Raw genomic sequence first — 15,896 nt, forward strand, 5'->3', positions numbered from 1 at the left:
CAAGATGTTACAAGTCTCCCCCATTTAAATTAGATTTTGTCTTCGAAATCCGTCAGTACCTTTCCTAAGGCAACCGAAACCAACCTTAGGAGAACTCACCAAACCTGAAAAGGAACGAACCTTAAACCCCTTGCAGAAAACCACCTCTATCTTTCCCCAAAACTCGAAACCTCAAATTGATCTAACTTCCTGACAACCACCCACACTGAACCACCATCATACCATTTCCTCATGAATACCATACTAAAAAAAATTCTTTCAATCCTGATTATGTTGATGCTTCCATTGGAACAAAACCAACGATCACATACAACTGCATAATATTTATACTTGACAGAAGATCAGATGATCCTTCGAGTAGAAGATTCCTCACTGTAACGGTTAGACTCATACGAAAGCTACGCAACAGGATCCAATCAGCCACTTTGAGATTATCTAATCCAATTGCGAGTGACTTAACATATACCCCGAAATACAAGTGACTCCTCAAATGAAGCTCAAATCACTGAAACCACTCCGACTCGTCTTGCTGCCACCTATCTACTTCCCAAAGGTAGTCGAGACCTCCCTGGTCCCAACTCGTCTGCCAACTAACTAAATCACTGAGCTCCTACCTGATTGTTGAGCCAAAAGACACATAGACACAGTAGCCCCACATGACTTCCGAGAGCAACCTTATCTGGCGATAATACCCCAAGCTATCTCGACACCGAACATACTACTAAAAGAATGCCACGAGGTCAAATATAGTCTCACAACATACTCGGTCACCAACGACCTACCTTCTCCTAATTCCAAACATGATGTAGCCCTCTCGCAGACAGAACCAACCCAAGATACAACACAATGACTCGATTGCTATCAAAACTAAACCCATTCGTTACCTTGAACCCTGCGATTGATGCCCTTGGAATTTAGATACCCTAATTCTTATTCCACAGAAACAAAATCTTGCACAAAACACGCGTGATACCCGACTCGAGATCATACCCAAAATCAATTCAATACTCTACTCACAACTCGAGATTCACAAATTTGCACTTGCATTTCACACCATAACCTTCCGATTCCCGATGAACCCTCACCTGAACGAAAAATAATTACCCCAAAACCATTTATGAGACTACCAGTCTTGCACATGGTCCAACCACCAGGTTCCCAAGAGTCCAAAAACAAGGCTACCCAGCCTAAAAACCCCTCTGCGCCACACACTGATCCCCCACATGATCTCTACCAGGACCCACCTGATCTATCATAATCACACGGGCGTCACCCATGGGTCGTACTCATCGAAAGCTATATAGGCCCAAATCTGTCCCAAACCCAACGATCCTCATCCTAAAATAGAAAATACTCCTCGACGAACCTGACCGACGTGCCTAAGGCACGAACTGATTCCCTATCACACTTGATCGTTTTTTATAATACTTTACCTTGAATTGGTGATTGCTACGATCCCATCGCCATCTTACAACACATCCAACCAACCATGGTTACCACTCATGGTTTTTCCATACTCAAACTGACACAATACCACACATCTTGAGCCGAATCCTGCAACCAATCAGGAGTTCGGGTTATGCATTCGAATCCTACAACCTAAAATGAATAAAAATGGTGATGTCGACCTGCGCTCGGTAGTTTTCTGAACCCCTACCAACACAACCTCAATCTGAACAACCACTTAACTCTCCCCCACTTGGTCTCGGCGAAGGTTTCCCACCTTTTAATCCTTATGGATTTTTCGATCCATCTTTCTCAACTGGCGTGAACCATCCATACCCTACGCCGAACAATACTAGCATTCCATTGCTAGTCAATTTCATTGATCACCCGATCCCTGAAACCCTGACGGATACCCTTGAAATCTCAACCTACCTGATAATCCAGATCATATCCCATGATACTCTACCAACTCCTCGATCTCTTAAGTTGACAACTAAAACTATAACCCTTGCCTTGAACTGACGGATCTTATCCCACTTCCAATACCAAAGAATTGTTGGATTCTGACTGACTGCAACCTCCTGTGACCCTTCCAAAAACCAAACAACCCATACAATTGACACTACCATCTTCCTAGCAACAACCATGCTTGAACCCAAAAGTCATTCCATAAGCAACTTCGCTCCTACTGAAACAAATACTAGAACCACTGAACCTTGACGATTACTAAGGAACTAACTTGCTGAATCCTGACCATATACTTTCCACACAATTCCCTTGAACCGATCTTGACCAAACCCATAATATCAACCGAACACATTGGAACCCGTTACACAAGATACAACCCCCTCGATAGCCAGCAAAATCACCTGATGGAACATGGACCTCACCTGTCTGACACTGTAATGATCGACTCTTCTTTGTTGGGGTTCCTACCCTATCCTCACGACTATCAGGGATCCACAAAATAGTCGGAGCAGGTGCACTCACTGCTCCCTCCCTTGTTCTCAGACAGACAATCCTTTTGTGGCCCACTTACTCACATAGAAAACATAACTGGCTTGCCCCTGTGGATAATCCCAACTGACATGATAAATCCTGCTACACTTATAGCAACCCATACCCCTGGAACGACAACTTCATCGCGTAGTTTCCGACACTTGTTGCTCTGACCCCGATCCTGCTGGCCTCTCAAACCCTAATCAGAAGTCTTGAGCCTCTTCCCGAGGCCCTCCACTATACTCACCTGACATGATCGAGAAATTATCCCCTGACATAGTATCAACAACATCATCACCCACTTCATGACCAATCTATTCCCACCAATCACGCGCCTTGACCTTCAATAGGCAGGAAGCATATCTGACCTTCGCATCCTTGGTCTAACACTCATCTTGGTCGTGTTAGCCATAACCACTAACCATATCCTACTGGCAACGAGGTCCCTCTGCCCATAGAATGCAGGAGCTCCACAAGCACGAAGTTCATGGAAAGAAAGAGTGCGAGCTCCAACGATAGCCATAACCTCAGCACGGAACGCTCCCAAACGCTCATCTAAGATCTCTAAAAATCCCTACTCGACCGAACCAAAATCACATAAGTCTTATCCAAAACACCGCGAGTAGTCTCCGATGAGATGATTTTCCCGTATCTACTCGCTGATCGGCTCAGTACCTTTAACTGAGTCGGAACCAGAACCTAAACCTCCTTCCAAGAAGATCATCACAAAACTGAAATACAACCATGCAGAAGATGAAAACATACTCAAGAATCCTCTTCCACAAGCTTCTTAGATTCTTCAAGACTCTCCCCAATTCGAGGGTGGTTGTATCATTTTAGGGTTAGGGTTAGGGTAGTGTACCAGTTAGCAAGAGGGTGGAGGGGAACGAGTTTTAAGTCCCTTCTCCAAATCAAACTTCAATGCATTTGTACAAGATTGGTCCTTGCCTCCACAAATCCATTTCAATTTAAATCTAATAATTACTAAACAACCCTTGCCCACGAACTTCTTTACATTTTAAGTCCTAATGTTACAATACATACCCCAAATTCTAGAAATTATATCATTTAACCCCTTATGGCTAACACTGATAAGTTATTACAGATTTAGGTCTAAAATAAAATAATATATAAAATACATCTCGAGGTTTTAGGGCTTATTATTTATTTATTTAAACGGAATGTTACATCCTCCATCACACAATACAACTTTCTCTTGAGCTTTTAAAGACTCTATTCCGGTAGGCACATACCTTTCCAACTGCCCCCACTTTCCTCTTATCTTGGCTGGTTAAATCTAACGATATTGTCGTTGGTGTTATTTTCCTCCCTCTTTTCCTCTTTCAACTCTACACTGCTAATCCAGTTAATCCATATTGCATTTATTTTCATAACCACTACATCAACTAGGTGACACATCGATCTAACCGTTAGTAGTACTGTATTTTTAGTTTCGGGATGATATTTGGTACTAGCAAAACGGGTGAAATTGTATTCGGTACATTGGCGCCTGGAACCATAATAAGTGGAAAAATATGAGGGCTCTTTTTCAGCACTTTTACTTTGTATATAAAATTTTGTCATACATATCTCTCTCATAAGAGTTCAGAATGAGTTGAATTTTTTCCCTACATATTCTCCTATGTGTTAGCTATAATTTAAGTTTTGTAATCACTTCAATTGGATTAATATTGACTCAGTTATAGTCTCTTGAACACAGGTTTCTCAACACTTGTACTTTGTATATAAATATATGTCATCTTTGAACTATCATATCGCTCCCATTCAAGTTCTAAATGAGCTGGATTTTTATGTATACTCTCCTTTGTGTTAGTTACAATTTAGGCTTTGTAATCACATTAATTGGATTAATGGCTAAGTTATACACCTTCAAATTTGGCATGTTGGTGTTGAAAATTTTGGTATTGGTACTAAAATAATGGCACTAGCATCATTACCTAAATTTCGATTCGGGATACGATACACTCATTCCAGACGCGGATGAGTTATGCACCTTCAAATCTGGCATGTTGGTGTTGAAAAATTTGGTATTGGTACTAAAATACTAGCACCGGCACCAATACCTACAATTCAGTTCGAGATAGGTACACTTATTTCAGATCATTCAATTTTTTGTAATTTTTGTTCGATACCAAACTTACCCCTAAAACCAACTAATTTTTATTGTTGAAGTATTAGGTATTATCCTATTAAGCTTTCAAAATTTGTTTATATTTACATGTTTTTAATATATTTAAATATCTTTTATATCTTAACTACTAAATGTCCGATCAAAAGACAGTTTAATTTATCTCTTATTGGGGCTGTAAAGGGTTTTCAATCTCTTACTAATTTTCATGACATTTGTAACAATGAAGGATTTCAGGATATTAATTTTGATATTTAGGAGGAAAATGGGTCTCTTTGGAGTTCAAATCTAACAAGACCAGGGAGTTTTGCTAAATGAGTTGGTATTCGATCTTGGTTTTCTAATCTAGAAGCATGACATGATGATTTTGTCTTGCATGAACATGTGGTGTGGTTGGATGTTGAAGGGGTTCTGGTGAGTGCTAGTACTTATAAGACACTCTCTATAATTGCTAGAAAATGGGGTGAGTTAATGTATATACAGAAGTCTTTTAAAGATAACTTCTACAACAAAAAGTTATGCATTGCTAAGTCCATTCATTTACTGATCATGGAAACCTGTAAGATTATGTTACATGGGAAGGTTTTCCATCTTAGAGCTAAAGAGATAATGGTATGGATTCCACACTTTTATTAAAGATGATTCCAAAATAGAGAAGGATAGCTATGGAAATTTTGTTAACGATAAAGTGGACATTGGAGAAGAAGGGAATGTGTAACATCCCAAAACTCAACGCCAAAAATTTCGTTTTAATTAAGTTATTACATAAAACCATCAGTATAAAAACATTTATAATAATATCTCATGTCAAAACCAAAGTGTCAATAATCAAAACATAGTATCATAAAACCATATCAGAGTGTAATCCCAAAGATCTCGTGTGCGGAAAACATGGTGTGATGCGCTGCGATCAAGCTGACTCATTTCCTTTGAAAATGAGTACCTGAAACGAAACCTGTAAATTGTAAGCATGAAGGTTAGTGAGTTCCCCCATCATACCACATACCATACAAATCACATACTATCGGGCATATCTGGGTGCCCGACCTACCTTGTCAGGCATATTTGGGTGCCCGACCTACCCTGCTGAGCATACCGGGGTGCTCAACCTACCCCACTGTCAGGCATATCTGGGTGCCCGACCTACCCTCCGGTGTATCTCAACCGGTTACGGGGACTATTTCACCCCTACCACTACCACATAATAACATAACATAACATAAACATAGTTTCTAGCATAGTTGGGTACTAGGCTACCTTTTTGGCCCTATCGATCGGTAACCGGGGGCTATTCCCCCTACCACCACTGTCACATAACGTCATATCATGCTAGCACATAAAACATATCAGATAGTAGCAAACCTAGATAATTATCACAAAGACAATCATCTATCAAACAACTCTTACTGATGGGCCGACATTGTGGCCTTAGACCCATTTCTACTGGAAGGTAACTCACCTCACACTGCTGAAGTCCCGCAGACCCAACCCCAGCTGTTGGATGACACGTTCCCGAACTGTCAATCATCAAAATAACACCCAATTAATAATTGGGTTCCAATACATAACCATAAGTCCATGCTTAGGGTAAAAGACCGCTCTACCCCAATCTTAATTTGATCCAAGCCCAAGGCCCAATCCAAAGGTCCAACAGTCAACTATGAGTCAAAGCCCAACATATGGACCAACTTTCTAAATTGGGCCCAAACCATTACATGGTCTCACTCTAAGGCCCAACCATTTATTCCAGCCCAACATTTGACATTCTAATGGTTCAATATCATATAATCATTAAGGCCCAAACTATGGCCCATCTATGATCTAATTTTCCAAATTGGGCCCAACTCTCACAAGGGCCTTACCCTAAGCCCATCAACATATTCTAGTCCATATGATTATTCTTGGATGACCCATTAATAATCCAATTACTAAAGCCCAACAGAAAGGACCAACTCGAGGCCCAAGTGGAATTAGGGTTTCCATATAAAATGATGATTAGGGTTAAGTTTTCCTACTTAACCCATTAAGGACTTAATCCATTAAGTCCCACATGGCCTTAGGTTAATTTGTAGTGATTATTAATTAATATTTTAATTTCATTAAATAATTCCGATGCTATCCTGATAAGTTCCAAATTAGGGTTACATGGCATTAGGGTTTTCCAATCCCATCTTAGCCAAATAGGCCCAATAGCTAGGTCTTTTGATCAATTAGGGTTCATTAGGCCCATTATGATTTCACTAGGCCCATTAGGGTTTCACTAATCCCATTAAAGTTTCAAGCACCCCAACCGAATCAAACACAACCAGGCAAAGCACACGACCACCCGACACGACGACCGGTGGCGGCAGGAGACAGCAGCCACCACCTCACGGTGGTGGTTTTAAGTTTCTTTCATTACTCTTGGCTTTTACAATTTTTACAATGAACACCCAAAGTAAACACACTCACTACACTAAAATAAACACACACACACACACACAACCACCCTTGTGGTGACCGGCGGTGGCACGTGGCGGCAGCCACCACCTCACGGTGGTGGTGGTGGCCTCCAAGGTTTTCCAGCCACACAAAACTCACACACCACACACTTCAAATAGTAGCACACACTCCAGCCACCCACATGGTGGCTCATGGCGGCGACAACAGTGAATTTGGGATGGCAGCCACCACCTGTCGGTGGTGGTGGTGGCTAAAGGCGGTAAAAATGGCATCATCGGAAAAAGATCAGCCGTTAAGGCAACAGTGGCGATGTAACAACCCAGAGAATAGCAGCAATGACCAATCGGCAACAGGAGAACGGGGAAGGGAAGAGAAAAACATGACGGGATGGTGGTGGTTAATCGTCATTGGGAGCAATGGCGACGGTCTAGCGTACAACTCCGACTCCTAGCTTCTTCATCCGTCGGAAACGACAGCAGAAAGATGCTTGTTCGCCAACCTCGTCGCCGCCGGTGAGGGATTTATAAGGTGGCGGTTGTTGGGAGAGTTAAGGTTAGGGTTCCAGCATGTAACGGGCATATATATACCACCCCATTCAAACTTCTTCCCATGTTTACACAAACAGCCCCTCCTTCTTCCCTCTCTTTCAAAACAAATTCGATAATTACCATTTAAACCCTCAACATTAAAATCCTTTACATCTTAGGTACAAAATTTACCAAACAGCCCTCAATACCATAATTATGACATATTCAGCCCTTCCACTTCATTTCCCTTTTAAATTAAATCCAAATAATTGCCACAGAGTCCCTGTCTTCATAAATATTTATAAACTGAGTCCGGAACATACACTTTTAACCCCCAAATTCTAAAATTGTGACAATTAGCTCTTCAAGACCATCCTTTTATATACAATTATTTATTTTAGAGCTACTATTCGTTCATTAATTTATTTATTCATCTAATAAATAAACGGGGTGTTACAGAATGATAACTCGGTTTGTTTTGAATCTGTTAATGATGAAGATGAGTCAGAGGGAGTCTTAGAGACTAATCTTCATGAGGGTGATTCTTATCCTTCTAATAAAAATAATTCACAGCACTCGCAGGATCCCTTTGGAGTCGATGATCTTCTTGCAAAAGAGACACAAAAAGAGACTTGTTGTGTTGAAGATGATACGGTTTTTCCTCCTGGTTTCACACCCCCAAATGCTGATACTCATGCTCCTAATCAGACATAATAGCAGCCTATCCAACAACACACTACAGATTTAGAGAAGTCTCATGATACTGTTGCACAACAAATGTTTTCTCAGCCTCGTCTGGGAGATGATAAGGACCCTCAGGTAGTTGTCTTTGCATCTTCTTAGCACTCTTATAATTCACATGATAATGGAGTTGGTTCAAACAGTAAACCAATACCATAACCTAGCAAAGTAGGAGATTATGGAAAAAGGGAGATGGAAATTCAGATAACTGAAAATTTAATGAAGGATATGGTGATTCTCACTCTTCATTAAGCAACCCAGTAAAATATTGAAAAAAGTGGCAAGGCTTTTCTTTAATTGATGAATTGACAACTTTTATTGAATTCGGGCGTGCAATGGGATATTCTATGGAAGGTTGTACTCAGAACATACATGAGCTCATTATTAAGCATGGATAAGTGAATAACTTTTCATGAATTTTCTTTCTCTTAATGTGCAAGGTTCGCGGAAGGAGGGAAAATATACTTGGGTGAAGAACTTGTGTGAAAATCACCAAGTTTCTTTCCTAGCTCTTCAAGAAACAAAGATGTGTCGTTTGGATATTCAAGTTGTGAAATTGGTTTGGGGTAATCTTCATTTTGATTATGCTTATTTTTTATTGAGAGGTCTTTCAGGTAGGATTCTTTGTGTTTGTGATAAGAAAGTATTTTCAAAAACTAATATCTTCTCTGATGATCCTTTGGTTATTATTTGAGGGGGTTTGGATTCCTACTAAAACTCACCTTCATATGGTCTCAATTTATGCTCCTCAAGATGTTGCAATGAAAAAACATATTTGAAATCATCTTGTGCATATTATTGGTGGTTTGGATGGTGAATCTATTGTGATGCGTAATTTTAATGAAGTTCGATTTGAAAATGAAAGATATGGCTTGATTTTTAATTCCTTCATGACTAACCTTTTTAATGAATTTATTGTTGTTGTTGGGCTCTTTGATATCCCTTTCAGTGGTTTTTCTTTTATGTGGTCCGATAGAATTGTTGGGAAAATGAGCAAGCTCGACATATTTCCTATGCCAAAAGGTCTTTTGGAGAAGTTCCTGTATCTATCACATTCTTGATAGACACCTTTCAGACCATCGCCCAATTATTCTTAAAGAGATTAATTTTGACTATGGTCCCTCCAATTTTGGAACATTTCACTCGTGGTTCGATATGGCAGGTTTTATTCAAGTTGTTGAAGACTCTTGGAAGAATGATGGGATTTCTTACCCTAATCCAATGGTTCTCCTTGATGGGTTTTGAGCATTCTAACACTTCCTAAGTGTACATGCAACCCTAATAACCTTAGATCTATGTTTGTCTAATAATCATGCAAAGTTGTTTTTCCAAGGTTATGAACCTATCTAGCATACATGGGGTACAATTTTCTTTGTATAAAAGATAGAACTACATACCTTGTTGTTGAAAGTGTTCCTTGAAACCTTGTGAGCCTAGCACCTCAAGTGTGATGCCTCAAATGCTTCACACAACACCAAATGCAAAGAATAAACTTGAGAGAATACTCTAACACATGCAATATCGGCCAAGCCCTCTTGTTTCTTAGTGTAGCCGATTTTGGGGAGAGTTACATTGCTTACATAGTGTGTTGCATTAAGTAAACCCTAATGTTCCATGACTCTTCATTTCTTGATCCATGGGTTAACTCCATGGAGCATTTTATGGGTGGAACCCACCTTGATAATCCATGGAGCATCTTAGTCCACTATATAAGATATGGAAGATTTACTTAATCTACCCATATATCTAATTAGTTATCTTTTGATCACTTAATTAATTCTTGATCAAAACTAATTAAATAATATTATTAATATATTAGAACTTATAATATATTAATAAACCATATGTGTTATTTCTCTCATTTAGTTTATCCAATTGCATGGTGCCATGCAACCCAAATGGACCATGTCGGGTCGGGTCAAGTACTTACCAGAAATAGTTATCGACTTAGACACCTTATCCAACAGTCTCCCACTTGGATAAGTCTAATAACTATAACGACAATACTTTAGGAACCGATCGGCAATCGTAGCTCTTTCAAGGTTTCTCGGAACTGAGAAGATGTTGATACACCATTTAAGATAAGTGATCATATAATCCTCTGTTCTAGATATCAGCCGAACAAATACATGGAACAATGTCTTACTTATTGTCTAGCAGTTTGTTTCCCGATTTCCGATTTGTTTGACAAAGAACTTAATTGAACACATCAACTTAGTTCTGACCGAGCCCGGTACATAGATCAAAACAAAATCATCGAGGGGCCCAGATATCAGCTTCTAATCCAAGAAGGAATAGATAAACTTCGACTCATATGTTTGTTCTATTACTAGTTGAATTATACACAAAAGCATGTTTTATAACATCAAGTTACCAATGCGTTTTCGTACAATCAATACATAATCATTTCATAGGCAACAAATCATATCTCTAGGTTTGAATACTTATATGATATTACCGTCTCACAATCACTCGAGATAAAATTCCATGAAGTGATTCCAGTGAGTGTGGGTTGATTCCAATACTCAGAATTTATGAGCACTCATGAAGTGTTGTCTTATATCCTGACACCTACAACCAACTTCATGACAGTCTTACTTCATATTTACTTCCAACATATGACTGACTGTGGAAAATTTGAATAATATGTAAAACCACAACATACTATTCTGGAAGTCAAAATATGCAAAATAAATTATAGTAAATGATTGACAAATGATAGTAACACTTTACTCATAAATAAATACAAATTTTATTCATCATCTGATGTCAATTACAAATTTCATAATTTATCTAACTACTAAAACTTATATCATCCTTCAGCCCTATGCTCCGAGCATGCTGGAGATGCTTAACCCTACTCAGTCCCTTCGTGAGGGGATCTGCTGGGTTCTCATTCGATGATACCCTCTTTGCCATGAGGATTCCTTCTTCTATGTGATGTCTGATAAAATGATATTTTCTGTCGATGTGTCTGGATCTCCCGTGATCCCTTGGTTCCTTGGCTATGGCAACATCACTTTCACTATCACAGAAAATTTCCATGGGCTCCTTTATAGCTGGTACTACTCCAAGGTCTCCAATGAAGTTCTTCAGCAATATAGCCTCCTTTGCTGCCTCGCTCGATGCTATATACTCTGACTCACAAGTGGAATCAACCACTGTCTCCTGCTTGGAACTCTTCCAAGTGATTGCTCCTCTGTTTAGGGTGAAGACCCAACCCGACTGAGAGTGGAAATTATCCATATTAGTTTGGAAGCCAGCATCACTATACCCTACAACTCTCAAGTCATCACTCCCACCGAGGGTAAGGACCCAATCCTTAGTCCTCCGTAGGTACTTGATGATATTCTTTACCGCAGTCCAGTGTACCTTGCCAGGGTTCCCCTGATACCTGCTAACCATGCTCAAGGAAAAGGCTACATCATGTTGAGTACATGTCATAGCATACATGATCGATCCTATAGCCGAAGCATAAGGCACTTGACTTATTTCTGCTATCTCAGCCTCAGTACTAGGGCTTTGTGTCTTACTCAATCTGACATTACTCTGGATGGGTAACTCTCCTTTCTTGGAGTTCTGCATGCTGAATCTCTTCAACACCTTGTCCAAGTAGGTACTTTGACTAAGTCCAATTAGTCTTTTACTCCGGTCTCTCAAAATCCTTATCCCTAGAATATAGGCAGCTTCTCCTAGGTCCTTCATAGAGAAACACTTCCCAAGCCAAGACTTAACTTCCTGCAGAGTTGGGATGTCATTTCCTATGAGTAGTATGTCATCCACATACAATACCAAAAAGCTAACTATACTCCCACTAGCCTTGACATACACACAAGATTCATCTTCACTCCTAGAAAAGCCAAATTCCTTGACTTTCTCATCAAAGCAAAGATTCTATCTGCGAGGTGCTTGCTTTAATCCATAAATGGATTTCTCAAGCTTAGACACTCTATTAGGATATTCGCTACTGACAAAACCTTCTGGCTGACTCATGTAAACATCTTCAGTCAACTTTCCATTAAGGAAAGCGGTTTTGACATCCATTTGCCATATTTCATAGTCATGAAATGCAGCTATGGCTAACATAACCCTAATATACTTAATCTTGGCTACGGGAGAAAAAGCCACATCATAATCCACTCCAGGAGTTTGAGAGAAGCCCTTTGCAACCAGTCGAGCCTTATAAGTGTGTACATTACCATCCATGTCGGTCTTCTTCTTGAAGATCCATTTGCAACCTATAGCCTTACGACCTGGTACATTCTCAACCAAGTTCCAAACTTGATTGTCATACATGGATTGTATCTCGCTATCCATAGCCTCTTTCCATTTAGCAGAATCAGGGCCTGCCATGGCTTTCGCGTAACTGTTAGGTTCATACAGACCTACTAGTGTCTCATCACTAATAAGTGTCTCACATTCTGTATTAATATGGAAACCATAGTAATGCTCAGGTGCATTCCTAAATCTCGTGGATCGCCTCAGAGGTACGAACTCGTCAATTGGTTCAACAGGAGTTTCCTCCTCAAGTTGAGGGCTAGGGTTTGAAGTTCCTTCACCACTTGACTCTTGAAGTTCTTCAAGGTCAATTTGCCTCCCACTGCCTCCTTGGCTTATAAACTCTCTCTCTCTCTCTCTCTCTCTCTCTCTCTCTCAAGACTCCTCTTCTTGCTACAAAGACCACATTATCACTAGGTCTGTAGAAGAGGTAACCAAAGGATCTTTGTGGGTAGCCGATGAAAGTACACCTATCGCTTCGGGGTTCTAGCTTATCATGAGACTTACGCCTCATAAAAGCCTCGCAACCCCAAATCTTGATGTGGTCTAGTTTGGGTACTTTACTAGTCCTCATCTCGTGAGGAGTTTTGGCAACTTTCTTTGTAGGGACTAGATTAAGGTTATGGGCAGTAGTCTCTAAGGCATATCCCCAGAATGAGATTGGTAGCGAAGATCGACTCATCATGGAACGAACCATGTCCAACAAGGTTCGATTACGCCTCTCAGCTACACCATTCAACTGCGGTGTCCTGGGAGGTGTCAATTGTGAGACAATCCCACATTCCCTAAGATAGTTAAGGAACTCTGAACTAAGATACTCACCACCTCGATCGGATCGAAGCATATTAATGTTCCTGCCCAATTGATTCTCGACTTCCTGTTTAAATTCCTTAAACCTTTCGAAAGTCTCTGACTTACGCTTGATTAAATAGACATACTCATATCTACTATAATCATCAGTAAAAGTCAAATAATAACGATTAGCATCCCTTGTGGCATGTTTGAAGGGTCCACACACATCCGTGTGTACAAGACCCAACAAACCTTCACCCCTCTCACAAGAACCTATGAAGGGTGACTTTGTCATTTTTCCAAGTAAGCATGATTCTCAACTATCATCTGACTTTAGGTCAAATGACTCCAAGACTCCATCCTTTTGGAGTTGGCCTATGCGTTTCTTGCTTATATGTCCAAGACAACAATGCCATAATGATGCTTTATCCAAGTTATTATTATTAAGAGAATCAATACACAAAACATTATTTCTTAAGTTATCAACCACATATACAGTTTCATACACACCATCACAAGGTAATGCTTTAAAATAAAGAATATTATTAAAGAAATCATTAATCGAACCAACTTCATTATCAAATGAAAAGGTAAAACCTTGTTTATACAATGCATGAAAGGAAATAATATTTCTTGCCATTTTTAGCGAATAACAACATTTATTCAAATCTAAACTAAACCCACTACTTAGCGACAAAGTATAACCTCCAATCTTGGTGACAAGTGAAGCTTTCCTGTTTCCCATGATCAAGTTTATTCTTCCTTGCTCCACATTCTCACTTCTTCTTAGTCCCTGCAAATCAAAACAGATATGAATACTACAACCGGTATCAAGGATCCATGAGTTAGAATGGGGTGAGTTATTAGATAAGATAGTGTAAATACCTGCACGGTTGGGTTTGACTTTCCCATCCTTCACATCTTGCTGGTACTTTGGGCAGTCCTGCTTCCAATGTGCCTTTTCATGGAAATAGAAGCATTCAGCCTCTTTTGGGTCAGAAGAAGGAGAGATGAAACCTTTCTTGGTTCCACTTGAAGAAGAGCCATCAAGGGTCCTAGCCTTGGTACCCTTCGAAGAACTCTTTCTCTTCTTCCCTCGTCCTTTCCCGATTGCCAAGACAGGGGCGGAGTTGGTAGGAGTAGTAGTAGTAACAACCGCCTTACCCTTAAGACCACTTTCCGCGGTCTTTAAGAGTCCTTGAAGTTTGCTGAGAGTGACATCTTCCTTATTCATGTGGTATGTCATGCGGAATTGATCATAACATGAAGGTAAGGAGTGCAAAATGATATCTATTGCAAGCTCCTCGGGGAAGTTCACATTAAGCTTCAGCAAGCGGTCCACAAACCTTTGCATTTTCTGCATGTGGCTCGTGATGGGTTCACCATCCTTCATTCGGGTTGTTATCATGGAGGAGATTATTTCATACCTCTCTTGTCTTGCACTTTGATGGTATCTTTCCATCAAATCTTTGTGCATTTCAAAAGGGTAGAAGTCCTCGTAGGAATTTTGGAGGTCGGCTGTCATAGTGGCCATCATGATGCATGCCACTTTGGTGGCATCCCTTTCATGTGCCCTAAAGTCAGTGATCACTTGAGGAGTAGCAACTGTCTCATCAATCTCCTTAAGCTCCTTATCGAAGACATATTCTTTGTCCTCGTAGCGGGTAATCATTCGGATGTTTCTGATCCATTCATTAAAGTTGGATCCATCAAAAGTGACTTTCCCACACAAGTTCATTAGAGAAAAGGAGCCATTAGGATTAGAGCCAGAAGCAGCAGTGTTTGCAGACATCTGAAAAGAAGAAAAGTTTAGTTTAGAAATAGAGATAGTCCTTAATAAAACACCCAAATGTAATATTAAGGCTAGGACCCAATCACAATATATTATACTTAGAAGAGGTATGCCGTAATATAAGTAATAACATATTTGAAAGGTAGGTGAATGACGATTCACCAATTTCCACCAAAGACGAAATATTTAAAATATTTAATTTGTTTCTTAGAAACTCCTAGATTCTTTTGAGATTCAATGAACTTTTCAAAGGCATGTTTCAATCTCGAGTGTGCCCTCCAAGTTTTGTGACTGGGATGCCGAGGATCACAAAACGAGGTGTGAAGTAACCATGCAAATCACTTGGTACCCTTAAAGTATTACCCCTCAATCGATGTGCCGGTTAACCACACACGCTCCATCGATACTATGATAAACATTAAGTCACCCTTTACCTACCTTGTAAAGTTCAAGTTAGTGTGCCAGTTAACCACACACGCTCCACTAACGACTTAAACAAAGTGTAAAGTGTAATTTAATGGATTAGCACCTTATTCACATTTTTCCTAAAGTAACTAAGATTGAGAATTTAATAAAAGCATTTAGTTACTTTAATATATTCATCATACTTTTAATGAGAATTTATAAGTCCTTGTCCTACCCGTTCGGCTAACGACACTCCACCGATTAAGGAAGTGGTGGGTGAGAGTGGACACCCATTAAGTTGCCATTTTATAGGCAACAACCTTAT

Source organism: Lactuca serriola, chromosome 1 (genome assembly GCF_051521515.1).
Source record: "Lactuca serriola cultivar US96UC23 chromosome 1, Lser_US96UC23_V15, whole genome shotgun sequence".
Lineage (NCBI taxonomy): Eukaryota > Viridiplantae > Streptophyta > Magnoliopsida > Asterales > Asteraceae > Lactuca > Lactuca serriola.